Genomic DNA, 27,092 nt, shown 5'->3' on the forward strand with positions numbered 1-27,092 from the left:
GGTGCTGTGCAGTTAAATAGAAGTGATCTGTGAGAGTGGTCACAGCATTGCTATTCGTGAAGTAATCACGGTCATGTTTTCCTTATAATGCTATATTTAACCAATACCCCTCATTAAACTATGCTGTAACTTCTGGTTATGTTTTGAAAATAATACCCCTTGCAAGAAGTATTCAGTGGCTCTTGCTCATTCCTTACAAAGTGCCAGTGAATTTGGGCAGCAGGATAAAGGGCAGGACTGGTATCTAGAAAGCATCAGAAAGCCCAATGCTACCTACACAAACATGCTGTTACATGAAGGCCTGGGTTGTCTTTGTTCTGCAAGTTATGAGCTCATGTGTCAACATGGGAAAACAGATGTTTAGATGAAAAAAAAATAAAATAAAGAAAAAGCAGAATGAGGAACACATCCAAGTTCCTTTGGCTTTTGTTCAGGTGTTCCATGGACTGAGCTAATGGGGATCATGTGGAGTGGCTGATTATCATTGGAGTCAGATGGTTGTCTCGTAACTGAAAAAAGAAAAGAAGCAATTTTACTCTGTATACACACATCTTTGATTTACTGCTGTGCTTAGTTAAATTAGTCTTTCACTGTTTATTACGAGAAGGGTAGAAGTTAATTGACAGAGTGAATTTAACATTTTTTTCTGTGGAAGAAAAAGTCGTGTCATGGCGTTAGTAGAAAATCATCAGATCTCTTCTGTTCCTCTGTCACGCTGAAAGGCCTGATGAGGGCTTTGCTCCTCAGGTAGTCATCTGTGTAAAACCTTCTGCACTTTTCAGTGTAGGCATAAGATCATGCTCAATCTGCAAAGCTCTGGAAAATAATTTCATATTTGGTTCATTCATGAATCCCTTCCAGATCCAGATTTTTAGTTATCCTTGACTGAAGTGTTGCCATGTTTTTTTTTTTTTTCTTTCTTTCTTTCTTTCTTTTTTTTTTTTTTTTTTTTTTTTTTTCCTTCAAGTGATGTGTCCCCAGTCTCCTGTTGCCTTCATTTCCTCCATATGATCCTGTGTTACTGGTTACTAGTAACTTCATGGTCCATGCTGTGTTTTGCTGTGTCTCTGTCTAGGAAGCCTACGTATCCCTAAAAAGTCATGTTTTATGGTGATGTTATTTTCTTCTTTCCATGGACTATTTTTCTTTTCTGTTTGTTGCCTTAACCTGCTATCTTGCAGGATGATTCACATACTTGCTTTCTCTGACTGGAATCTAAAGAGCCCCACCTGCTCTGTTTGGTTAAATATCAAATATAATTTTTGCTTCTCTTACTCTCAGCTTCAAAGAGCAAACAGAACTTCCTATTCCAAGGAATCATTTTTGTTACAACTTTAGGACCCTACTTTGTCAGTTGCCATACAGTCTTGATTCCTGGTCCTGCCACATTTCTCCCAAACAACTTTCAGATGGTAACTCAAGACACAGTGTTTCATGGAACGTTTTGCTAGAAAATTATATTAAAACAATCAGTTATATCACAGCCTCTAGACTGGGGGGTTGCATGCAGCAAACCTTGATGAGTTTTATAAAAGTTATGAATCTGCAGCCTAGAAGGGACTATTAGTTGCCTGTGATATCTTAAACTTTATGCTGAGGAATGGCTTAGGTATATTTACAAAACACAATAACAGAGTAATCAGATCTAAGGCCTCTCTTGCTGAACGGTTTGCCAAAGTATGTGTTTATAGTATTACTTTAACATTCTTTCATTTTATTAATTTCATTATTAAGTCATTTTTGCCCAAGACAACTCATACTGACCTTAAAATGAAATGGAAACAAATGGTGCCAGAAGTAAAAGTCAACAAGGGAAGGATGATACATGGCTTTCATCCATTTGTCCGGAGAAACAAGATTAAGGGCTACGTTGTCAGCTGTGCTAAGGCTGTGCTCAGCCCAGCTGAGGGTGGGGGAGAGGATGGCTGTGAGCCGCCTGTTCTTGTTCCTGGGAAAAAATAATTTCAGACAAAATGGGAGTTAACGTCTATTAGAGCAGCCTTGCACCTTCCCACACTACCATGCCACTTCCTTGGCCATTGAAGATCACATTCCCCTGTTCAAGTTGGCTTCATGAGGCCTCTCTTGAACAGTCTCTCTCTTTTTTACCTGAAAATGCTAGTCTTACCTTTTTTTAATTTTATTTTATTTTTATTCCTTTTTTCTTCTCATGCTCCTCACTCTGTTGGACTAAATGGGGTAACCCACTAGCCTTCTGAACTTTCTAATTTCTTGTTTCTGATTCATGTCCCCAGCTCAAGGGCATTGCTTTCCCTTTTCCCACCACCTCCTGACCCAAGCTGGCCCCAGTTCCTGGCAGTTGTGAGTGCCAGCATGGTCTATGTCCCCTCTCTCCAGAAGCCATCAAAGATTTGGCATAAAATAAGTGTAACAATATCTGATTTGTCATCAACTACATCCTGAATGTCTTCGGGCCCATCTCTACATGTTCTCTTCATTTCTGTGGCTTCCCAGAGCCTCCTAGAGAGGTTGTCCCCAGCCAGTATACAACACTTTTAAAACTCAGTACTTTTTTTCTTGGGCACGTGATGCTTGTCCATCAGTATTCACGACAAACAGACAATGCCACCACCCAGAAAGCAGCTGAAGGAATATTACAGTTTCTACTGGGAGATGTGGCAGCATTATAAACCCAACCAGTGTTTGACAGTCTGGCCAGTCTTGGGATGTGCCCTGGAGGAGGGGAAGCTTTCTTTCAGTTCAAACCCAGAGTGTAGTTTCTTCAGGGTATCAGGAATAGCAGAACTAATAACGGCCAAAACTGCAAGATATTTCTGCTTCACCTTCCTACCAGGGAATAAAAGCTGACCAACATGGTGTTCCCGCCTGCCAGGAGAGAAGCAGTTCCTCTTCTGCTGCCATAGATAATCCAGAGCACAAAACCGTATTGAGGATGTGATTAGTTCTTAAGTGCTCAAAGATGTAAAGCACTGAAAAGCTACTCAAATGCCAGTGTGAAAGGATTTATATTCCCAGATGGCAGGGAATGAATAAATAAAGTACTAATCATCATCTAAGGATGAAATCCATCTTATTTCAAGAAGAAAGAGTAAAGAGCTGTGTACTGATTTACAGCATAGTCAGAGCACATGCTTATAGAAAATGCCTTTATGTGACATGGGTATAGGATTCAAAAGGAAGCTGTGGATTTCTCTATGCTACCTTGTTGTTTTTCAGCTCTTCCCTATGTAAAGTGGAATTGTAAAATTTCTGCTACTCCTGGAGACTCTCTGGCCACAGGATGAATGGGGGTAGTGCTTCAACCTAAATGATCTCATATAATAAACTACAAAATGCTGGTTTTAATAAAGGAATTAGAGAGAATGAGACTGCTGACAGACAACTTGATGAAACTTTTCAAATTCCTTTTACAGTATTGATTTGGTTCCAGTTTCTCATTTACAACATTTGCTTGTTGTATACATAAACTATTCCTGCAAGAGTTGAAGCCTTTCAGTTAACCATGCACAACACAGATGTCAATTCCAGAGCACTGTTTTCAGCAAGACAATTGTCCTGGATAGAAAATGCAGTGATGTCAGAGATTTAATATAACAAAGAAGGAACAGCACAAAAATAAAACTGGAAAGACTTTGGAGAGACTGTGTTTAGTAATACCACCATGAAGTCAGCCCTGTACAAGAAAGCGAAGCAATCGCTGATTACCTGCTATTGGCTCTAGTTCATTGGCACTAGAGCTGTGCATCACCTATGGGTATAAATATAAAGAATGGGTTAGACTAAAGCTAGGCAATCTTTCCCTGACAGACAGAAAAAAGTTCTTCAAAGAATATATAAGAAAAATAAGCACAATATTTTTTTTTCCTTCTTGGTAGATAGGCTATTTTCCTTCCAATCTTTGGCAATTAAGATTTAAATCAATGTAAGTCATAAATGTAAATAGTTAAGACACCTGAAGAGAGCTCTTTGTAATAGGTGAGTGGGTGTGGACATCACTAAAGGAATATATATTTGCTCTTTTTACAGAATATTTATTTTTTAATACTAAGCTGTGGGGAGAAAAAGAGGGAAAATCAGAACTACTTTCAGCATTCAAGGGTAGTATTTGTTTTTAATTAACAAACACTATTTCCTGAAGTATTTGGTAATGGCATTCTGATTGAAAATAAAACTGGAATAACATTCCAGTTTTATATTGACTGGTAAAATGAGAAGGACATCTGTGCACAGACCAGTTTGTAGCTAGAACTTAATTATGACTGTAAGTGTGTGATAATCATTTTGAGTTATACTTTAGTGTTAAAATAGAATATTATTGGCCAAACATGGGAGTTTGAGATGTATTTTAAGGAACATTTCAAATAGGATAACGGAGAGCTTCAAATGAAATTAGCAATGTTCCTACATAATCACATTCAATGATACCTTAGAGATTTCAAGGAAGATATGTGGACACTGTTCCATTATTATGTATGTGCTAATTGACCTTTTACTTGCTTAGAAAACTAAATGAAAAACATTGGCTTAAGATAAAGGATCAAATTAACTACTCCTCTGAGAAAGATTTTTCCATAAGCAACTTTATTAAGCCTAGAAATAAAGGCATTTTTGACAAATTAATGACAGAAAGACACACACAGACAGATCTTAAAGCACAGGATCATAGAGAGCTGACAAGCTAGATGACTACTGTAGTATTATGTTGGTATCAACAGTATTTTAATCCCAGAGATTGACTGATATTAAAATTTAATAACAGGACTTTTTTAAAAAAATAAATAAAAAATATTTTTTTACCGAAGTTATTATCTGTCCCTTCCAGAGAATACTTCATTATCTTAATCAAATGATAGATGTAATTTAAATGTATTAAGATGTGGAAACCAAATACAGAGCTGCTAACTACTGTGCATTAAGTAGACTGATTTGATCAATAAAGCTTTTTCAAAAGAACTTAAGAGCCCTCAATAATGCACAGTCTAAAGAAATCACAGTGCTCATGGTTCTTGGAACGGCAGTAGCAGCTGTGAACTAACAAAGTATCATCATTGCTGAAGTATTTCTGCAGAAACAGCAGCCATTCATCTCATGGATTTTACAACATCATATGAGCCAACTTCATTTTACGTAAATCTACTGGGGTTCCACCAGGAATGGAGCTTGGCCTTGTGTTCTCCACGTTTTCAGTTGGCTGCTGAGCAGCAGGTAGCAGCCAGTAAACACTGCAGAACAGACTCTGTTGTAAGCCAGTAGTAGTGGGTCCGACCCAACAGCCAGTGCACATGCAGATCTCCACAGTTGTCACTAGAAACCTGACCTGAGTAAGGAATGGAGGAGTGTGTAACCTCTTCCATCTACATAGCTGGAATTTTAGCTTTAAATTATCCTGGAAAGAAACAAATGTCAACAGTAACTACACATCAACAACCTAAAAGTAGTTAAACACTAGCAACAAATAGATCACACCCAGGAGAATTTCTTGCAAACATGGAATTGAGACAGTCTATGGAAGCTCATTGTGCCAAATCTGCTCTCCCTCAATGGATGGAGGTACAGCAGAAACCTTAAATAATCAGTAGTTTTTCAACAGACCTTTGCATTTCTTCCTTCCACTTCATATTTTGAGGCAGAGAGAAAATGAGGAGTAGTTGCTGGAAAATAGGAATGATGTAGGAATAATAATAGGAATAGGATAATAGGAATATAGGAATGCCATAAGGCCTTGAGCAAGCTATTGTGTCTACATAGCACAGCACAAAGCCATGAAGAGATATTTAGTTGCTAAAAAACAAGGGAGATGTGTCAGTGGCACTACAATTGTGCTGGTTTGTTAACATGATTGTGCCCCTGGCTCCAAGCTAGGCCACTGCCATTGGCACATGGCATCATACCCCATGGAACAGGGTAGACATAAACCTGAGAGCACAGAACTACAACCAACAGATCCATTGGCCAGATTTTCATGTCTGTAGGCTGACATTCAGGAAAACACCCCAAAGCAAACTTCAGGTTCAGTTTCAGCAAGATTGGAGGCAAATATTTTGCCTAGACCCAGGAGGTGTCTTGGGCACACACTTGTAAAACCTCTGCCTCTCCATGTAGAAAAAATAAAATAAAAATAAAAATGAAAAAGGAATCAGTATGGTGAATTGATAAAAACAAAAGCAAACAAATTGTGGTTTCATATTTTGGTTTGAGTCCTACATTTTTTTCGTTGGTTTCATACGTCAATTAGATGAGGGTTAGGAGTTTCTTACTGGAACTGCTGAATATCTTGTGTTACAGCTCTGGAAAAGTTCCTTGGCCATTTGCCACCCTTTCCAGTTCAATGTTATGGTGTGACAGATGGATTCAATAACACAGACTAGCAATCAAGACATGTGAACCACAGGGTGTGGGGGACTTAAGAGTCACCATGGCTTGTGAGAGACAACATGTTGTCTTACATGTCAGTACCTTTTTTTTGTGGGGAAAGAACTGGTCTGCACCTAGCTAAAGGGAAATATACCTGGCTAAAAAGGTGTACTGTTGTGTTTTTTTCTAGCCTCACTGCTTTTGGGATTGACCGATTTTTTTGGTCCCTTGAAAGCTGGAGCATGGTAATCAGCTAACAGCTTCTCCAGGGTAGTGTCTCCTGGTCACCACTGACCTCAGTGTGTGAGGAGAAGGATGAAAAAGTGGGGTTCAGCTTTCTGCTTCTGGAAGGGCCCTGTCCACTCTGCAAGCTGCCTTGCCTAATGCTCTCCCTGTCATTACTGTTGATGTCCCTCATCCTGGGTCTGGCTTCCTATGTGTGCTTCTGGATGCATTTAGGCCCTTGTTTTCCCTGGCTGGAAGCTTATAGTTGCTGGTGACCAGTCAGCCCATGCGTGTTCTCCTGTTCTCATGAACTGCCTGAACCGCTCCAGCTGAACTGCAAAAGAAGTCAAATCTTCAGGACAGCGTCTGAGTGCACCATGACTCTCAACCAGCATGGGACTGTGCAGCTGCAGTGGTAAAACAGCAAAGGGTCTCCAGCTGGTCTCTGTTCCGTGCCTCTGAGTCACTGCAGAACCAGACTGAGAGGCTGTTTTTCAGACCTTTGCCTCTAAAAATAATATTGCTTTCTTAATAAACCAGGATCAATTTACTGAACTCTCATGTACTTTCAGTACAGGACACGATCAAGAAGTGTGTTTTCATCTATCACCTACATTTTCTTACCAAAGACGGCACTTTAGTTCTTCACCTTCACTCAGTGTCACCTGAGCTAGCTGTTACCACCTCAGCGGTGTGCAGCCCCCAGGAGCTGAACTAAAACAACATTTATTTTCTTTAGAAGGAGTAGCCGCTGAGGCAACTTTAAAGAAAATAGTCTCTGAAGTTCTGGAAGCAAAAGGTCAACATCTAATTTAGAGGGGCTTGTGATCTATATAGAATCCTGTCTCTGTTCCATAGTCTTTTATATTAGGCCAAATTTGATGCAGTTACAAGGACTCTGCAGAAACACTCTTGTAATTTGTTGTTGTTGAGATACTGACTATAGAACAGTTCCTTGTGACTTTGACACGAACCAGCAAATATTTCAGCCAGCACAGCAAACCCTCTGTGTAAGGCTCACCTGATCTGTGTTGTGCTGCCGCATGTTATGGGATGTGATTATTAAAAATCTGCAGGACCACTGAGAACCAATTCACTGTAATCTGGGGGTAATAAAAGAGGTCTTAGAGCCGTATAGCAAAGGTACAAAGACATTCCAAGTCCTGGAATCAATTCCTCCTCTTCCACTGCAGACTCAGTCTACTTAAGCTAGAGGATAGTGTTCCTCCAGAAGTCAGCTCTACCCTTTTCAGTGAGTTGTCTCATTAAGGACCACACAGTGGCTCTGCACCAGGCTTCTCCTCTGGGCAGGTTCCTGGAGGACTCCCCATCTCAGAGACAGCACCGATCCCTGGCTGCCTGCTCTAATTCCTACAGCATTGCATCCTGCGTCCTGGCACGTTCAGGGAAAAAGCTCAGGATCGACAGCAACATTTTTAACCATTTCTGAGGTTTTCTGTTACACAGAGCATCCCAGACCCTCATCACACAAAATCAACAGGAAGTAGAGGTGTATGTTTCTCTGACTAGCCCTTCGCTTTCAGGCCATTTTCATCACCTGTAACCACCCTTGCAAGCCGTGCCTTGGTCTGCAAAGAGAACTGTCACCACACCAAGGTGGCCATGCTTGGAGGGTGTCTCCAGTAGCTCAGCCAAGGCATTAAAGTCTATCAGTCAAGAGTGCTATTGTAAGGGGAAGAAAGAAGAAAGAAGAGTTGTTTTATTTGGAAGGAAGCTAAACTGGGTATCAGCTCAGGATAGCTGCCCTACACATCTTGAAAATCAAGTAGTGACGGAATCCAAACTCACAATGGCACATATGTGTATGTGTCCAATGGAGAGACAGAATTTGCTGCTCCCCAGAAGCAAACAGATCATTTCTTAGAAAAATACAGGAGACCAAGTCATATCAGGAAGATTCAGGCGTACTTCTGCAGATTAACCTGGTCACTTGTGCTTGGAGAAAACATGAAAAGCAAATGAGTCAGGCTGCTACACTAAACTGGATTTTTTGAAGCTAAAGAAGCTAGAAAATCTTTGGGCTACATTTGTTAGATGAACACATTAAAGCCATGATTCGTTCAACTCTCCTGCCCATGGCTCTTTCCTGAACGAACTACAACTTTTATTCATTAGTTGGCTCACCAGTGATGGTGTGGCCATAGCTGGCTGTTTTTTTCCATCACCACAGCCTCTTTTCCTGGCAGACTTTTTGCTGTAGGTGCCTGGATTTACCCTGGAAGAAACTGGCAAAAAGCTAGCATGAATTTCAATTTGTATTCCTTGAAATGCAGTGAAACAACCCACAACAAATTAAAAGCAGTTTCAAATAAGCTGTAACAATATCAGCTGCTAGCATTCCAGAGCCCTTAACTTCTCAAGTCAAAGGTGCCTGCTTAAATTGCTAATTAGCTTTCTCTTGTTATAATTTTTCTGACTTAAATACTCTGCATGAAAGCATTTTTCAGACCTGTTCTAGTTGCCATAGCATCCATCACTGCACAGTCCTGCAACTCTTCTGCCCCTATTTCATTATCAACTATAACCATAAATTTTTTGAGGAAAAAAAAAAAAAGTAGTTTTGAACGAAACACAGAATACAAAATAAGAAGGCCCTAATAAAGGTTCAAATAAATTCCTTATCTGGCAGCATACTGAAAATATCTTGATTCCTGGCACAGCAAATATACTGTGGAGTTCACTCTTCATTAAAAAGCACAGGCAACCACAGTACCAGGATGTGGGTAGCCTTAAAGACTAATGTGTACATTTATGCAGATACAGTCTTCTGGGAACCAGCTTGTTTTAATCATAAAAGAACCCTTCAAGTAAATTTAATGAGGAGTTAGTTGAGGAATTTATTCTGAAACTTTAAACTATGTGTAAATTCCTGAGGATCAAATTAAGTTGAAGGTAAATAATGTTCAGAATGGTGTTTCAGTCAAGGCTGCCTAAAAGCTGGAGACACAAAGATCCTGCTAAGAGAGCATTTCTTTTCCAGCTAGAGACTTCTTTAAGGAGCCCAGACAGATGCCATATGCTGATGATAAAACAACATCTTTCACAATGTGACATTTGGAGCCTGCTCAAGAGATCAGTCATTTTTGTCTTTTGTAAGGTTGCCACCTTTAAAATAAATGCCAAACAGTTATGAACAGGAAAAGAGTAATTGCCAATAGTTATAGGTGTCATCAGTGATGAAACATCCATAAGCAGATGTTTTGCTTTACATGCAGGGAAGTTCTGGACAAAAAGAGAAACAACAAAAAAAACACCACTGTGACAAGGACAGCTGTGTCAAGGATGCTTTAAAAAAACATTTTCTCACAGATTGTCACAATTTACCCTCTTAAAGATAGGAAAATCTTGCTTTGAGCTCTTCTTGTCCTAGTGAGATGGTGCTTGGTTTTCATTCTTTGTACATTTGAAAAAAAAATAATAGCACACTTGAAGATATATTTTATTTACTAATTTACCTTTTGGGTCATGTTACTTATTTGATGATTTGAAGTGCAGTCAGAGGTATGCTGGTGGATAAACAGACACACACATTTGCTTTCACACGAACACAACACCCTCTGTTTCCCTCTCATTTTTCCGCATGTGGTTGATTGTACCCCTGGATGGTGATAGCAATATACTTTGCCTGGTGTTTCCCAGCTGGGTATTGTCATTTATCACACAATTTTTAAACAAAGAAATATTTTCTGATAGTGTCAGATATGCGGGACACAGATTTATGCAAGTCTGTTCTGAAAATATGTGTAAATTGTATGGTTTATACCCTGGTCTTGTCTCTTCATGAATGTTTTAGCAGTGTTCTGAGACTTCTCAAACATATTAGAGGACAAAAAAGGAAAGATGGCCCCAACCTAATGAAGACGTATCCCCTTATCCTGGAAACACAGCAGAGTAACTCATACAAGAAGTTCTACAAAACTGGTAAGCTAACCTGCAAAGGCAGAAAGCCCTAATTAAAAGTCAATGCAATGGGAAGGTGGCAGCTGATGAAGGAAGAAACACAGAACGAGAAAGTGTTGGCTTCAGGAGATTTTTATGTCGTGTTTCTGTTGCAAATAGTCTGAATAATTATTTCCTTTATTTTGGCTGGAATCTTGCAAACTCTTATACAGGTGAGCAACTACACATGAGTAGTCCCATTCAATTCAAGATACCAACACATTATGAAAGGATAAATACAGACTTGTCTATAAGATTACCACCTTAAACTGAATGAATTTCTATGTTGTATGTCACTTCACATACTGGTGATCACCAATAAATATTAATGAAGGAAAAACATGAGAGAAATCACACCATTTGATTTTGGAGGATGAAGTAACCCAGGTGGCACAGCTATAATAGCAGGGAGATCCTTGTGGAGGTGTACAACTGAAAGGGACAATGAAGCAGCACTGGTCTGCAAAAAGCAGAAAAGTGAGATTCAGAGGGTAACAAATGTTTGAGCTACATAAAAGGTTCTTGTTATGGAAGTTTCTAATATGGATCTCAACCCTGGAATGAGAACGGTGAGATGGGCATCACAGCACTGAGAACTCCTATAGTAAAAGGCAGTCAAAAGGAAGATAATTTAAAGTGCAAAAAAAATACTTGTGGGACAAAAGGGTTTAAAGAATATACTACATTTCCAGAGAAGACAGGCATCAAATAATCAGATCTGGTTATAAAATGGAGAGAACTTGCCCCACAGAGAGCTTTGAGTTTTTGTCAGAAAATCAAATAACCTGGATAAAAAGGCTTACAGCTGAATGTTACTGCTTTCCCAGCAAAAATAATGATTTTTTTTTTTTCAAAGAAAAAGGTTCCATCTCCAAACATTTTAACTTAAGTTGAAACACCACTTTTCCGTAGGAAGAATATTTAATCATTCCTATGCTGAAACTCAAGGGAAGTGCAGGTGACAGCCATGCCAAAAAATCAGATCCTAAATGGCTACAACATGCTACATGTTTACTAGGATGTTTAATTGACAAAGGAGGACTGCAGAGCTGGCCACGACCATGATGAGGTTCCTGTTCCCAGCTGGTCTCCCACTAAAAGCTCAGGGAGGGCTGAACCCCTGGTGGTTAGCTAATGAGAATAACCTTCCAGGCAACAGCACCCGCAACCCGCAAAGTACCCTGAGATGGCAAATGATGACTTTCCCTGTTATTCCTTCCCGCCCAAAGAGTGATATGCCAGCGCTGAAAACCTGGCTCAGAAAGTCCCTTCTGCTACAAGAGTGGCTTTCCTGGGGACAGCTATGGTGGTGCTGTCCCGCCTCACTCCACGGGTGAATCTCCACCTCATGTAATAGTTACTGGACTGTTGCCACCACTACTCTGACACATTAAATAAAATCAAATTTTAACGCTGATTTATATTAAGACAGCATATTGTAAGAACTGGAGTTCTGCTGCCACTTCACCAAGACCTGCCCTTTCACTGAGATGAGTCCCTAAGAGATGGGTCAGCAGGAAAGCTCGTGGCAGAATCACCACAGCATCCCAAACCAAGTAACTCGGGAATCTGAACTCATTGTCTTGATTCTCATGGTGGACAGCTTTCTGTTTTTGAGTAAATCTTACAAGACTTCTTCCATAGTCATTTCTCTTTCACTGGTATTGTCAGAATTGGTTACTTAATAGAAATGCAATGTTCAGAATGTGTTATTTCAGTCTTTGTGCTAATTCAAAGCTTGTCCATGCCGAGATTTTTCAGTGGAGTTTTATTAGTGATGGTGGTTTTGTGGCACAGAAGCCTGTTTACTACAGCTTGGATTGGGACCAACAAAAAGAGTGAATACTTGAGAAAAAATGCAGTTGGCGAAAGTCTCTTGCTCTTTGAAACAAAACCTTAGAATAACAACCATTTTTCTTTTTGGTTGTAGGTTTATATCCATCTCTGGTCCAGTCTTTACAGAACAGCTCACCTGCTTGCCTGTTTTCTGGCAGACAGAAGTCCAGCTCCTCACACCACCTTTAGCCATGCTTGGAGTTGTAAGGAGCAGCTGAAATCCTTCTGTGAGGTCCTCACAACCAGGTTGTCCTCTCTTCCTATTGCTACCATGTCTATCGCTACCATGCCCTGACAACCTAAGACTGTCATTGAGGGGTCTTCCAGAAGACCTGCTGTGAACATCATGCTGGTTTGTGGACAGCATCCCTGACATGGGGCTGGAATGCCTCCAGGGACCTGCATCTTAAGGGTGAACTTCTTCAGTGTGTAAGGAGCCTCTGTGAAGCTTATACACTGCCTAACTGCCATGGTGAAGTCTTCTTAATGTTCACATCTTTGCATAATAAATAATTACTGAATGCGAATGAAGCCAATTAACTCTGTAGCTACAATGCAGGGGACTTTCTAATGTTGACTCAAGCTATGCTGGAGGTGGAATGAATATTCTGTGGTAGCCCTGCAAGCTAGGAGATAGAAAACAATTGACTTGCAGTACTTTCTAAATGTTCTGATGCCTCCTAAATGAGCTCCATTAACACCAAGACACTGAGATCACTTAATTGTGGTTGTAGAGATGTTGCAAATGATCTTTCCTATAGCTGCTTTAATTAAAACACCTGCTTTCTAGTTTGTCATGTCAATATTGCACCTGTTTATTCTGTGCAAGTACAAAGTAATGGTTACAAAAGAAAACTTTTTCTTTCTTTGAACCATTCCAAGTCAGCAAGATTAAATTGCAAAAAGGTATCTGGAGGTTCTGAGTCTGCATATTTGTTCGTTAATACGTGCATGCCTAGAATATACAAATTCTCTTGTAAGATATGCCTCTTTGTAGCTAGAGAGAAAAAGCTATCCTACTGCTAAACAGTTCTTTAATACCATCAGATTCTATCAAATCTATCTCTGATTTTAAAAGCAAACAAACCCCGGGAGGCGGGGGGTGAGGGGAAGTTTGTTGCTTCTTTCAATTCAAACTCTTCAAACATCAGCTTCACTATTTAGTCTACAATAATTCTGTTCGACCACAGAAGATAATGTTTAGTTGCCTTCTAGCCAGAGAGAATTTCTTTCATGGCATGCCTTGGATTATGTTTCTATGATATAAAGAAATTATTTTTCTTGGCACAAATTTCTTTCATTTTTTTTTCTCAGTATTCCTTTTCAGAAGCACATCTAAGAGACTTCTTATGACTGCCTTGCATACTCTGCAGTCAATGATACCGGAGGGACTACCAATTTTGTTCGTTTCAGATAACTTGCAGGTTTTGTGCTACTCTGGGATTATAGATAGCCTTGAGCCATGGAGTACCCATCAACATCTCTGCCTTGTATAATGATCACTAGCTTCTGTCTTCCCACAGCTCAGCACCTGGCAGTACAGCCTTGTAGAAAACACTCCATTCTACCTCTTTCCTCAGCATATTTCTTGGTACAAGTTAGTGAGGCTGTTTATATACACTTCTTTGCATCCACTGCCTCCAGGGAGATGAGGCATTTTTTTTTTCTATCTTCTTGCTTTTGTCACTAGATAAGCACAATAGTAAAGCAAAGATAAGCTGTACTAGGTAGACACAAAATCAGATTTTAGTTGTAAAATTGGATACAAAGGTCACACGCAGAGAACAACACAATTTAAATGTATCAAATACTATTTACTCATTATCTTTTACTTAGAAACCTGAGATTTTGACCTGTTTTCACATGTAAGCATTCAGTGTTCAGAGAAGTATTTGCTTACATTTTGAGCTACCCTTGATTTGAAATGTAAACCTTACCTGGGATCCTGTCCACCAGGATGGGGCCATGACTTCCTAGGAAGCCCTGACACATTCTGAATTTCATTTTATTTGCTGTCCTCATTCTTGATACTTCTAGGAGTTAGGTTTTGGGATTCAGATATAAATGATGATTTTATGTGTAGAAACTTGTGGTGATCCCCCTCTTTTCTTGCTTATTCTAGTGGTATTTGAATGTTTTATGAGATACTGCTGGCTTGTCCTTAAGGCAGACACAAAAACTACTTTGTTCTGCCAAGAAGATCACAGCCCTTTGGCAGTAGGAGTACACTCACATTAAATATATACATTATTGGTTATATACACATTCTACAAAGCTTCTGGCATGTTACAAGTGGGGACAGCATATGCAAGACATTATTAATGTAGATATCAAGCTTGGTAATTAGTTACTCAGTACGAATATGTGCATGACTCCAAGACTGTGTACACTTCTTATTACTGAATTTGTATGACTTGGTTTCCTTTAACCTCAGTTTAGGGAAATTTTGAGTAATAGTTGCTCACTTTATTCTCATCTCTACACCGACCATATCAGATGACAATAATTCAGAAATGGTTACATTAAGTAGCTGGTGTGTATCAGTTGCTAACAGACTGTGGACTGGCATTCAGTCTGCAAGTACGCCAGGTTTGGATGGGAGAGTGACTAGACTACAGATTTTGAATGAGTTATAAGAGTAGGGATTTATTTTCCTGAGCTTAGTTGTGCATCCTTTGTCTCTGACCTGCAGTATCTCTGTAGCAATCGTCACAGTTCCATATCCTGTGAAGAACTGAATAGACCTTGATAGACCTGCTGGAGGGTCTGAGAAAAATCTCATCCACAACTAACCATTACATCTCATACAGGAAACAAAGGAAAGATGATTATACATAGATACTTATGAAAAACTGGACATATAATTACTATAGTCTTGACTGTATAGACACAAACTGTCTGTCAGAGGGGATTATTTCACCTCTGCTGCAGTATGCAACCCATCATCCCATAGGTACTACAGACATTCCTCTTCCCATCTATCCTTTCTGGACAGTTTATTTATTTATTTATTTATTTATTTATTATTTTTTATTTTTGTCCCACTGTTCTAAAGCTATTTGAATTTAATCTGTTATACCCGGTTTCTATAATATGACCTTCTTAAGTTCATTCCAGTTTGTTTCTATGGCAGTGACTGGAAGTCAAGAAGAACTTTTCTACAATTCTAGAGAAAAAAATGAACAAAGAAAGAAAGAAAGAAACAAACAAACAAAAAAAACCAGCACCCTCTATTTATTTCAGCAGTGCAATATTCTGCTTTTGGTCTGCTAGTTCTTCTGCTACATCTTTAAACTCTTTAATTGCTCCTTGAATTTCAGGCTCTGTGGACTATGATTCAGAAACACTGTTCTTGATGTCAGCTTCTGGGAAGCTGACAAGTGTGTCTTTTCCCATTTTATTGTGTATTGGCTGCTCACTCAGAGTCAGTGTCAGTCTTGGAAATGAAAGATTCTTCATGGCTCTTGGGAGAAGAGATTTTAATATTGGAAGAACCTCTTGAGAAGTACTCGTTTCTTTAATATATAGATTTTTCTAGGCTGCTTGTTTATTCTCTATGGTTTTCTCCTTTATTTTTTCAAGTAAGGGATGATGAAGACAGTCTTCAAAGAAAATAATGTGTTCTCTGTTGTACTCAATTTCTCTCCACATCCTCAGAACAGTAACATTTTATTCCCAATTGAACTGAATTGGATACAAGCAGTTTAGACAAAGGAAGGTTTTTTGTTTTATGTGTTTAAGTGGAAGAAGACAAACAGCAACTTTCATAGGCTGTTTAAAGAGCTTTCTTCTTTCCTGGCACTTCTTTCTTTCTATTTTTCCCTCATGTATTTTTCCTCCAGAGATGTATATTTTTTTACTTAACTCTGCTATTCCTTCACTCTATTTTTGTTGCCATTTGGGATAAAAGGATAGGTTATAGAATGGATAAATAATTTGCTAAAACATAGGAGATGGAAGGGAGCAATAAATGTCCAGCTCTTAAGATAAAGGGAAGTCATCAATAGAAGGGTCTGTACTTGAATCTCTGCTGTTTAACTTTTTCACAAGTGATTTGGAAAGGTGGTGAACAGCAAGGTGACAAAGCTTGCTGGTAATGCACAGTTATTTAGGACAGTACAGATGAGCACAGCCAGGTGAGCTGCAGAAAGGCCTACAGCCTAAGGAAACTGAGCAATAAAATGTCAGCTAAAACTCAACATGCATACAATATGTGATTTACATGGGAAAGAAAATAATTCTAGTTTCATGCAAGGGCTCTAAACTAACCATCACTTTTCATGAGCAGCTACATTTTGGTGTCATTATTGACAGTTCCATGAAAACATCAGTTCATTGTTTTATAGTACTTAAGGAAACACAAATCAAGCACTCATGTTCAAAGAAAGAATATAAGGAACTGGAAAGGGTAAGAAGAAGGCAAAAGAAATAATCAAAGCTATGGAAAACTCCTGAAAAAGCAACAGTTGAATTGGCTGAAAGTTCAACATGAAGAGATGTCAACTTACAGGGCAGATATATTTAAGGTCTACAGAATCATCACAGGGAAATGTGTAATTTTACTGTTCACCATCCCTTCACATGCTAGAAAGTAAGGCTCAAAAAATGCTGCTTCTGGGAGCCAGGGTCTGAGTAAAAAATAGGACCTGGTTATTCACACAGCAAGTAGAAGTAGATCTGTGGAACTCCTTGCTAGGTAATGTGGATGCAAGAAATCTCCGTACAATAAAGGGAAGACTTGACAAATATTTTAAAGGTATAGGGACTATCTGTGTGTTTCTAACTACAAAATTAAAGGAAATCTTATGAGCTGAATTTTTTCACCAGTAAGGAAATTATTTATGGGTAGGTGTATGTTTTTGCCCTGCTCTTAACCTTAGCAAAGCATTTGCTTAAGAATTGTGTTTCTGTTACTTTTTCTTTTTAAAGATAAGCCTCAGCCTGTCCCTAACAAAATATGGGTTATTCTTCAGAATGCAGGGGTGAGAGAAAAAGGGAGCTGGGAAAAAATATTCTAAGAATAAATAATGAATGAAAAAGGGGAGGGGAGCAGTGTTTCAAGTGTTTTAAAGGATCAAAAACATAGAAGGTCACACACCAAACAGAATACTCCTGAGAATGCCAGCTATTCAAAGAATGTGACCAAGAAGCTCTATCTAGCAACGCAACAGGCTGAGGACAAATTTCCAACTGCTTCACCAGGATCTCCAGTGAACCCTCTGTGAAGGAACAGCTTGGACAGTCCCAAAAGGAAAATAACAAAAAGAGTACGTGACACAGTGAGGTCTTGGTGGGATGGTGTATTGGGTTTTATGTGGCAAGGTTTTGGTAGTGGGGTGCTGCATGGGTGGCCTCTGTGAGAAGAAACCAGAAGATCAGGGCCAGTTTCAGCCAGCTCCAAAGGGACTGCCCAGAGTGGAGCCAGTAAACAATGTTGTTTGTGCCTCTGTGAGGGGCAGAGAGGGACCATAAAGAAGCTGTGGAGATGAAGCATCAGGGACTGACTGCAACCCCCATTCCCCATTCCCCTGTGCCTCTCAAGAGGAGGAGGTAGAAGAAGGTAGTTGGGGGAGAAGGTGATTTTGGTTTGCTTATAGTTCTCACCACTCTAGTCTGTTACCAATATGCAATAAATTTTATTAGTCTCCCTGTGCTGAGTCTGTTTTGCTTGTGATGATAGTTTTTAAGTGATCTCCCTGTCTGTATCTCAACCCTTGAGACCTTTCCATTGTATTTTCTTCCCCTTTCTATTTGAGGAGGGGGAATGAGAGCTGTTGTGGTGGAGCTCAGCTGCCCAACTGAGTAAAACCACTACAGATGGATATGAATGAAAAGGTGAAAGAAAAAATATATCCAGAACTGAGAGGTCCTGGAGAAACCACCAGGTTCTGTAGTTTGGTATGCTTAATGCAGCCCTGCACAAGGGTTTCTCTCCTGCTGCAGACGATGCACAAGTCAGACCAGAAGGATGCTTTTCTCTACCTCCCCTAGATTTTCCCAATTAGTTAGCCCACAGGCCATAAATTTAACTCAGAGAGCAGGATGGAACATCATGGTTCCTTAACTTCTTTTGGTAGCAAGATCATCTTAGATAAATAATCCACCAGATGTGGAGAATATCTATGAAGCCTGTACCTATTTGGAGGGTGCGCTAGATCACTGGAGTTTCAATCTTATTTCCTTCCCAGCAGTGTGGGAGTGGAGGGAAGGCAATTTTGTGAGTCTTCCTAGTATCCCAGGACAAACTGTATGAAACCACAGTCTTGTTGATTCAGAGATAAGATCGAGAGCTAATTTGTCCTCTTACGTCAGCTTAAAGGAAAAAATCAAGCTAAAGTCATTGTATCAAGAAAAGGTGATTGCTCTTCACTGCATTATGTATTTGGGTGTTTCATTCAACTTTTCAGCTCAAAGCTTTTCTTTGTTAATATTCTTCTGTTATGTATAGCCAGGTACATTAATACGGGATGATGAAACATCCTGACAATCAGCAGCCATTCCCTCTGCTGATTTCTGGTTCATAGAAAGATGATCTCGATAGTTACATTTCTTTTTATTCATTGTCACCTAATTAAATACTCTGATATCGGTGATAACGTAAAACATTCAAAACCTCTTTGCCTCACCTTGTGCCACATATCCTCTGTTAAGAATATTGCCCCTGCTGGCTTCTACATGCTCCACACTTGCTTCCTCAGTCAGGTCTTAGTGCCACTGCTCTTTCTCTTCATCTCTCATTTCTATTAAACACGAAACACCATCCATCAGAGATGTCACCAGCTATTTCCATTAAAAAGATTAGGATTTGGAAACACAGACACACAAGGAAAATAAAGCAATTACTTAGCATTATATACCTGAACACAGTGTGCAGTTGTGTAATTATTATTACCCATCACAATCATAAAAAAAATCAACCAAGGATATATAATTAATTCATAACATAATAGCCATTTAATTTCTGCAGTACTCTACTCAGTGATTCAGTGCCATACTGAGCTAACATCAGTGTGGCATTTACAGTAGATTTTCTGTTTACAGACTGAAAATATTCCCTCAGGAAGAATTATGGATTTGGGTTATCAAAGAGTGTTAGCAGCTTTAATGCACATTTCTTCTTTCATTCTGGCAGCAGGCAAGCTGCTTAAAGACCTAGATTTATCTATATAAATTACCAAGATTCTAACTAAACTTCACACTAATCATTTTCATCTGAAGGGAACTTCTCCCATAAATCTGTAAAGCACTGTTTTTCATAAATGTCAGTTGGAGGCTTCTTAGGTGACATTGATTCAGAAGAATGCAGCACCACTGTTCAAAATACAAGGAGATACAAACCTACTGGGCCACAGCACAGCTGTAACAAGAAATCTCTTCAGGACATTTTACCCCTGATACATGGTGAGAGTGCAAGGCGATTTCATGCCTGGAAACGTCTGGGAAATACCCTTAGGATCCTTCTTTAAGCAACTCACCAGATCTTTCACAGTTCAATAACTGTCAGTCCATATGATTACTTTTGATCTATTCATCAATACCAGTGAAGCCAGGCACTGGGAACAAAAAAAGCTAATCTCAAGTCTCTGAATGGTGTTATAATACTGGTTATCAACGTGCCTGATAGACGTGAATAAACTGGGCCATCACAACGCCACTGTTTTCTGAAAGTATCCGCAGGTACCCACTGCAGGATGATTGCTGCCATGCCACACATCTGGCCCCTCTGAACTGATGGAGGAGGAGGAAAGGGCACCTGGCACCCTCTGCCCCAGCAATACAGGCACCAGCCCTGAAGGGCAAAGGAAAACCTGCCAGCTCTTAGCAGGGCAGAGAGCATTAGCAGGACAGACATGTAATCGAATGTGCCTGCTTCTCTACAAAAAGGCAGAACTTGGTATCTCTAGCTGCCCTGGCAACCGTGTTCATTAAACTATTATTTTCCTCATTTTAAAGATAAAAGCCAAGGACTCCCATTGATTTCAACGGCAACTCAGTAACTTGGTGCTGTTGAGTCTTCAGCTTCCAGAAAGACTTTAAATGTCTGTCTCTAAAGCTCAGATCTTTATTTAAACACCAAGTGTATTTAAACACCAAGTTCTCAGCTTATAGTTATCCAAATACATTTTAAAATCTGTTCCTGAAAGGTTTGCTTGTAGAAAGTCTGGGAAAGAGGAGAGATGAGACCCATGGGTAGTGGCATGACCAGAAGATGTTTTCCACCCCTAGCTACTCCACGTGTATTACAGTAGCCAGCAGCTTGCAGAGTTTGCTAATTATCAAAGTAGTCATTATAATTAAGAACAATCTTCTCCTTCTGACTTTGTAAATAAATATTTCCCACTGAATGCTTTTTGACTGTACAATTATTATTTTTTTCCTGCTCTGTTTCCTCTCTTACTTTTCCTTTCTTTCTTCTCTCCTTTTCCTGCTGTCCTGTGGGTTTCTTTCAGAAGCCCTGCAGTTCCTCCCACTGTGCTCCCACTGCACCTGTGACAAATTCTGACCCCAGGATTCCCACTCCAGGCTCTTTTTTTGTACAGTAATTGCTAATAGAGCAGAAAATCTGCTCGTGTTCCCAAAGTGCCACATTGCAAAGTCCAAAGGGTGCACTTTGGCTGGTTCTCCTGACAGAATCGACATAGCTCAGATACAAAATAGCAGAAAGCTTTTCCCCCACAAGGCAATCCGCTGTTAGTCACCCCATGATGGACTTGGCACCAAGCATGAGACAAAGGCGTTGTTGCAGGAAGAATGTGGACTATCGCATAGGTCTCCATACCACAATAAACCACCAAATGTCTGCAGTTGATGTATCATCAGGCTTGGCTCCCTTTGGGCTTTTCAATGAGGTAATGGGAGTTTATTCTTTGCTTCGTGCTGAAGTGAAAAACAGAAATGGCCATGAAGGGTCACTGTGGTCAGGGCTTATTTTAACATCTGCATCAATGTCATCCTTGAACTATCTTAAAAGTGATTATGCTGCTTTCCTGTGACCACTCTAGATCAGATGCTTCATCCTTAAATAGTGGAGGATGACTGAAAATAGGGTTCCTGAACTCTTTCTGACTCTGCCAACTGTGGCTCTCGGCCAATTTAAAGACTTAGCATGTATCCAGAGCTTTGGGATTTAGGGCTGAAAAATCCTCCAGAACAAAGAGTAGACTGAGTAAAAATAGGTCAGTAAATAAATATATAAAGAAACAGTATAGAATAAAGAAAAATACACTCAATATACTATAGAATAAAGAAAAATACACACAATGTACTTTTAAAATTGCCTGTGAATGAGGGAGTCAGTTATCGAGCAGAAGGGCATGAGCTAGAGGGAGCCATGGGACAAACTGAGCTAGGCTGAGCAAGCAGCACAGAACAAACAAGTGAAAACACTCTTTGCAAGACTGCAGATCACAGACTAGGTTGATTGCATTTGTCCCCTGCTCAGTTGTTCTTGGAAATGAAGGCATCTCCTGATATTACAACTACCATGAGATATTAAAATACTCCTACAGAAGATTATAAAATTTACTTTATAGAAAGGGGAGAAAATGAAGGTTTGCACTTGAAATAGTGAATTCAGGACTTGGAAATATCTTTTTTTTTTTTTCTCTGCATAGGCAGTTCAAGACAGATCAACCTAAATTTAAAATAGTCATAAGTTTTTGGATTTGTTTTAATGTGAACAAATAAGTTGAAAGCATACTTTCAAGTGGAATTAAATATTTTATTTACTATGATTCAGAATATTTTATTTCAGTCATGGGAGTGTTTTATAAGTAAGAATAAAATGATTTGTCATTCCAAAACAAAAGTTAATTTCAAATTGAGAGGTTGAAATAATTATTCTGCAAGAGCATTTTCCATTCTTGCCCTTTCCATACATTGAAAAATTTGATAAAACTAAAATGAATTTGCAAAACATTTTAAGGTTACAAGTATCTCATATTTTTGCATAAAGAAATGTGAGCAAAGCTTCATAACTTTATTACAGAGAAGCCCAAACTAATCTATGGATTTATAGTAAGGTACTGCTTAGACCTTTTCTTCCAGGAGTTAACCTTTTGTTACATAAATAAAGAAGTCTTCAGTGTTGTTACCATCTCTGTGACTGACAATGTGTCAGAGAGAAAATGTGACCTCTACAACATGTTCCTCTTGTATAAGCACAAGAAAATCTCACGTAATATCACTGTCTGGAAAACGAGACCTGATGATTCAGCTACTACGGGAACTGTATCTTAGAACAGTGCGAATTTTATCTCTGCCTTTCATGTCAATCTTCCTTTGCTCTAACATTGTCAATCAGTCAGATCACTCTCATGCTTCATTATGTTTCCATGGTGATCCTTTCCTCCAAAGTTAAAAATAATCCCGTTCCAGTGTTGAAACTTGTAGAGAAGAAGACCATATATAATTGCCTACCTGCAGCTATCTGCCTCCTATACCCGAAAAAGATATCCATTCACTTTGTTCTGATTTTTTGTAGTTGAAATAGTAGAGTATCAACAGGGCTAAGCCCATTTCCCCAGTTATTGTCAGTAAATCAATTCATGCTGCATCAGTGAGCTTCTAAACTGTACCACAGCATGCTACAGCTCCAAAATTACCCTAATAAACAAACCCAAGCCACCATGCTAACACTTATACATACATACTCAATACCAATATCTATGCTTTATATTTTCTTGTTTTTACTCACAAAGGTTTTCAGAGAAAAAGAGAGCTATTACCTGGTGGATGGACTTCGCTGATGCAGGATGATATTTGTGACAATTAGGTATTTACCTGGAATAGCACATAGACAAATAGCATGTTTTGTACCAGTGACCTTTTGGGAAATCAAGACAATGGACAAGACAGTTCTGTAAATATACACACTTAACCCCACTCCTTGGCTTTCTTGTCAACTTGTTACTGCAGCCTCTAGGTCCAAGGTGCATAGTTCCCACTTGGATTATTCCCATCAGAGAGGCTTGTAACAATCTCATTGATCAAGGTCATTTATTTTCTTTGGAAAACACATACCAAGTCATGAGACATGTAAGAAAAATGTGTTTTACTGTTTATCAGGATTCTTAAACAAATTTCTTAAAATGCAGAACTAGTAACTTTATACTAGTTTTATCATTACAGCCCTACTACCGACAAAGAGCATGGTAGAAATAGCTGCCAAAATTTAGCATGGCCACCATGACCATGCTAAACAACTTTATTGCAGAAGTTCATCATCTGGCTTTATTTAGGATACCTTTTTCTATCAGAACAGCAAAATGGATTGCTAACAGTAGGGCTGCTTTTGGTAAAGTTCAAATACGGTGCTGGCGTGAGACCTTACAGCAAGCAGGTGTTTTTTAACTAAAGAAAGAAGTCAGGAAGAATGTAATGCAAAAAGACAGCCTGAATGGCTTAAATTTGTCCTCGTTAAAGCAAATGAACTCAGGAACTTAAAATGGGATGCACCAGGTGAGCTAAATTATATTTGGAACTTTGATCTTTTCCTGGAATGAAATAGCATGAGCAACTATGAATGAAAGAAGGTGGCCCTGTGCAGCCAGTGAGGCTGTTCCTGCTGCCCTCTGAGTTAAAGGAAAAAGCAAGCACCTTTTCAGGCTGTAGCAGGATTGCTTTCTTGGTTGGTGCCTTCATTTGATTTTCTGGCATGACAGAAAGCAAGCCCAGCAATTGTTCACTTATCCAGAGCAACAAGTAGCAGGCTCTGACATGTACTCATAAAGGATTAAAAGTATTTCTGAAACACGACTTTCAGAATAATAATATTCTAATATTAGTAGAATTAGAATATGTAGTTCTAATAAGTCACAAATTAAAAATTGCAATAAAAGCTTCCAAGTATTTTTTACCCCCAAGTTCTCATTACAAATTGTAGCAATGTTGCAGTTTTCTGACGGGCAACAGAAGACTATAGGAGAGAATCCATGTCCTTGTTGCTGTGCTACTCTTTCATGCCCCAAGACAATAGCCCAGCGTTCACAGGATTTGCAGGTAAGAAGACATGTTGTTTTGTCCACTTGACAGAGATTCACAAAAAAGAAGGTGTGTATAGAGGAAACAGTAGCCAACAAGTTGATAGCATTCACCTCTTCAGGTTGACTTGGGCTAACAGTATTTTATCTTCAAGTGATTTTATTACAGTGGAAGAGAAACACTTGTCTTTTTTCCTGATGGCATACGAGTGGAAGAGACAGAGCACAGTGTTTCTAAACAAAAAGGAGAAAATGAGAAGACTCAGCTGAACTGAGTGCAGAAATACGACATATAGGCTCCCACACACCTTTTACACTACCAGAGGAAAGAGTAGGGCAGCACTGAGCTTGCTGTCTGTTCATGCTGAGTCAAGGACTGCATTGCTCCAGGCTGCAGAAATGTATAATTGTGAGCTGCTTTCCCAAAGAATTCACAGCCCAAAAGGACAAGGCAAACAGAGAAAAATGTCAGTCTTGGTTTTTATCAGTCCTCAAGGGTGCAAGGGCATGACCTTGGCTGTTGTGTAGTCAAGAGACAGCTGGTCCTGCAGTGGCCACCACCAGGAGCAGGATCTCAAACGGCTCCGAGCACTTCAGCACACAGCACTGCTGCCTTAACAGGCTGCATACCGTTGCCAGCATGGGGCACATTTCTTCTACACAGTGAGAAAAGGACTTACAGACAAGGGAATTTTAATCATAGGTAGAGATGCTCACCTCCATTCTCTCCACTGAGAAGGGTGTGTCAGTAACTCGGCAAAATCAGTCTGGTTAATTTTTCGCTTCTCAACTTCTCAGCTTGCTGTCCCAACAGAGCTCTTTGTAGAGCTCCTTATTTTTCTGAAACTGCCTTCCTAGATGCTTCTTCCTTTTATTTCTTGTGACCTTCAACCTCCATGCAATAATGCATCTTTATTGGAAGGCATACAATTAGTCACAATTTCACCATTCTCATTCCTCGTTCTTTTCCAGCATCCAAAAGGTGAATGAATCCAAAACAGAATTGAGATTTCTCTCCCAGTTGGATCTTACAACAGTAATAAATGACTTGCCATCTGCATTTCTAATTAAAAATCCAATTGGTATAATGTAATGAGTTTTCTGGATGCAATTAGCAACTGCTGGGGGTCTCTTTATGGAACCAGTACTACAATTATGAGGCAAATAGATTCTATCATATGCAATGAAGAGCTTTCTCAAAGCTTCTCTATACTTAGCTGGATGAATTCACAACAGGACTTTGGGCACTTTTCAACACTGTAATCTACTGAAATGCACAGTTCAGGTTAGTTCTTAGGGTTCCTGTACAGTTCAAGGCAGAATTAAATGTCTAATAGGATCCATAGAGCCTTCAAGATCATACCTTTCTTTTGGTCTTCTGGAGCTTTACATTTACTGCAGAATCTAGGACCACATGTTTACGTTTGGATTACAAGCACTGCCTCAAGAATAAGTAGTGGAGACATTTACTTTTCCTTAGAAATAGGTCTGATAATGTGGTAAAACTTCTCGGAGATTTTTTTTTTTTTTAAGGAAAAAAAAAGTTTTACCTGATTTTAATGGTCAGGAAAAATTCAAAGCCACAAATTAGTCTTTAAGATATTCATGGATCAGCTGTTCTAGATCAAACTTTCTACTTTGTTATAGCAATGACTTGGAGTTCAATGATCCTTTACAAATTAGATTTTATAAAAAGAAGAGACAGAATGACAGAGAATATATTTAACAGTCTTTTTCTCTGCCTCCTTTATCTACATGTGCATATACACACACTGCTATCTATATTCAAAGTTTTGCTTGAAAATCTTCTGCCAGTGTTACCATGTGTCTGAAACATTATCATTTTTCAGACTCATTCAGTAATGTTTATAGAAGAAAGAAACTCAAAAGGCAGTGCCAGTCTTAACCTACCTAAATCATTAACAACACTGTCTTATTCATCAGCTTCAGTACTGCTCAAGAAATCAAAGTCCACCACTATCACCAAAGTCCCAGGTTGTCTATTTCACGTTCCTTTGGGGCAGCCCTGAGAGGTTTGAGGTTCTTCCATCCAGCTTAGGGATGTATATTTAAACATGTGGAAGCACTGCCTGCCCTCTTTCCAGGACCACCATGTCATCAGGATCTTGAAAAGCAGGAGATCTTTGAGTGGCTGTGGGATGGGCTTCCACCCAGCCCCATGGGGCCCTGAGATCAGTGCTTCCTAATTCCTGCTTGATCCTTAGAGGAACGAAATACTAAGGGACACAAGTCTTAAAGAGCATATAAGACAACATTGCTTCCTCACAAGGAAAGCAAAATAACTCCAGCTCAATTATACATTAACAGAAGAACCAGAGCCCACACTACGTGATGCATTTTAAAGCAAATTTCTGGGTAATTTTTGTCAGAAAACATAGAACATTTGATAAAACTGCTTCTGGCTCACTAAACATGGAAACAGACAGACTTCAATTTAAAAAACAAACAAATATTCTCTTTGTATTTAGCTTTATCCTTAGTTTGAGTAAAGACGCTCTACTGGCTGTCCTAAATGGATACATTACAAAATCAGATCAGGCCACAGACTGATTGCCTTTACTACAGATCTTAGTCCTAGCAAAGGGACCAGCCTGGAAATTGCGGCACTCTGATCAACCCCTTTCTAATATCATGCTTGCCCCTCATGATCGATGTTTAGATGTTATCGTCATGCTAATGCTTGTCCTTTGATGAAGCTCGTCTTAATTTTCATTTCTTAAATTATTTTATATA

General features: G+C 39.3%; 1 long non-coding RNA gene across 1 annotated transcript; it reads right to left on the minus strand.

The window, feature by feature from the left end:
- Positions 1-569: 569 nt before the first annotated feature.
- Positions 570-25,228, minus strand: LOC140001694 (uncharacterized). Its single transcript, XR_011807184.1, has 5 exons — positions 25,056-25,228; positions 23,085-23,139; positions 18,984-19,097; positions 1,765-1,948; positions 570-816 (listed from the first exon to the last, which is right to left on the minus strand). It is a non-coding gene; the product is annotated as an uncharacterized lncRNA (long non-coding RNA).
- Between the last annotated feature and the right edge of the window lie 1,864 nt (positions 25,229-27,092).

Source organism: Anas platyrhynchos, chromosome 2 (assembly GCF_047663525.1).
Source record: "Anas platyrhynchos isolate ZD024472 breed Pekin duck chromosome 2, IASCAAS_PekinDuck_T2T, whole genome shotgun sequence".
Taxonomy (NCBI): domain Eukaryota; kingdom Metazoa; phylum Chordata; class Aves; order Anseriformes; family Anatidae; genus Anas; species Anas platyrhynchos.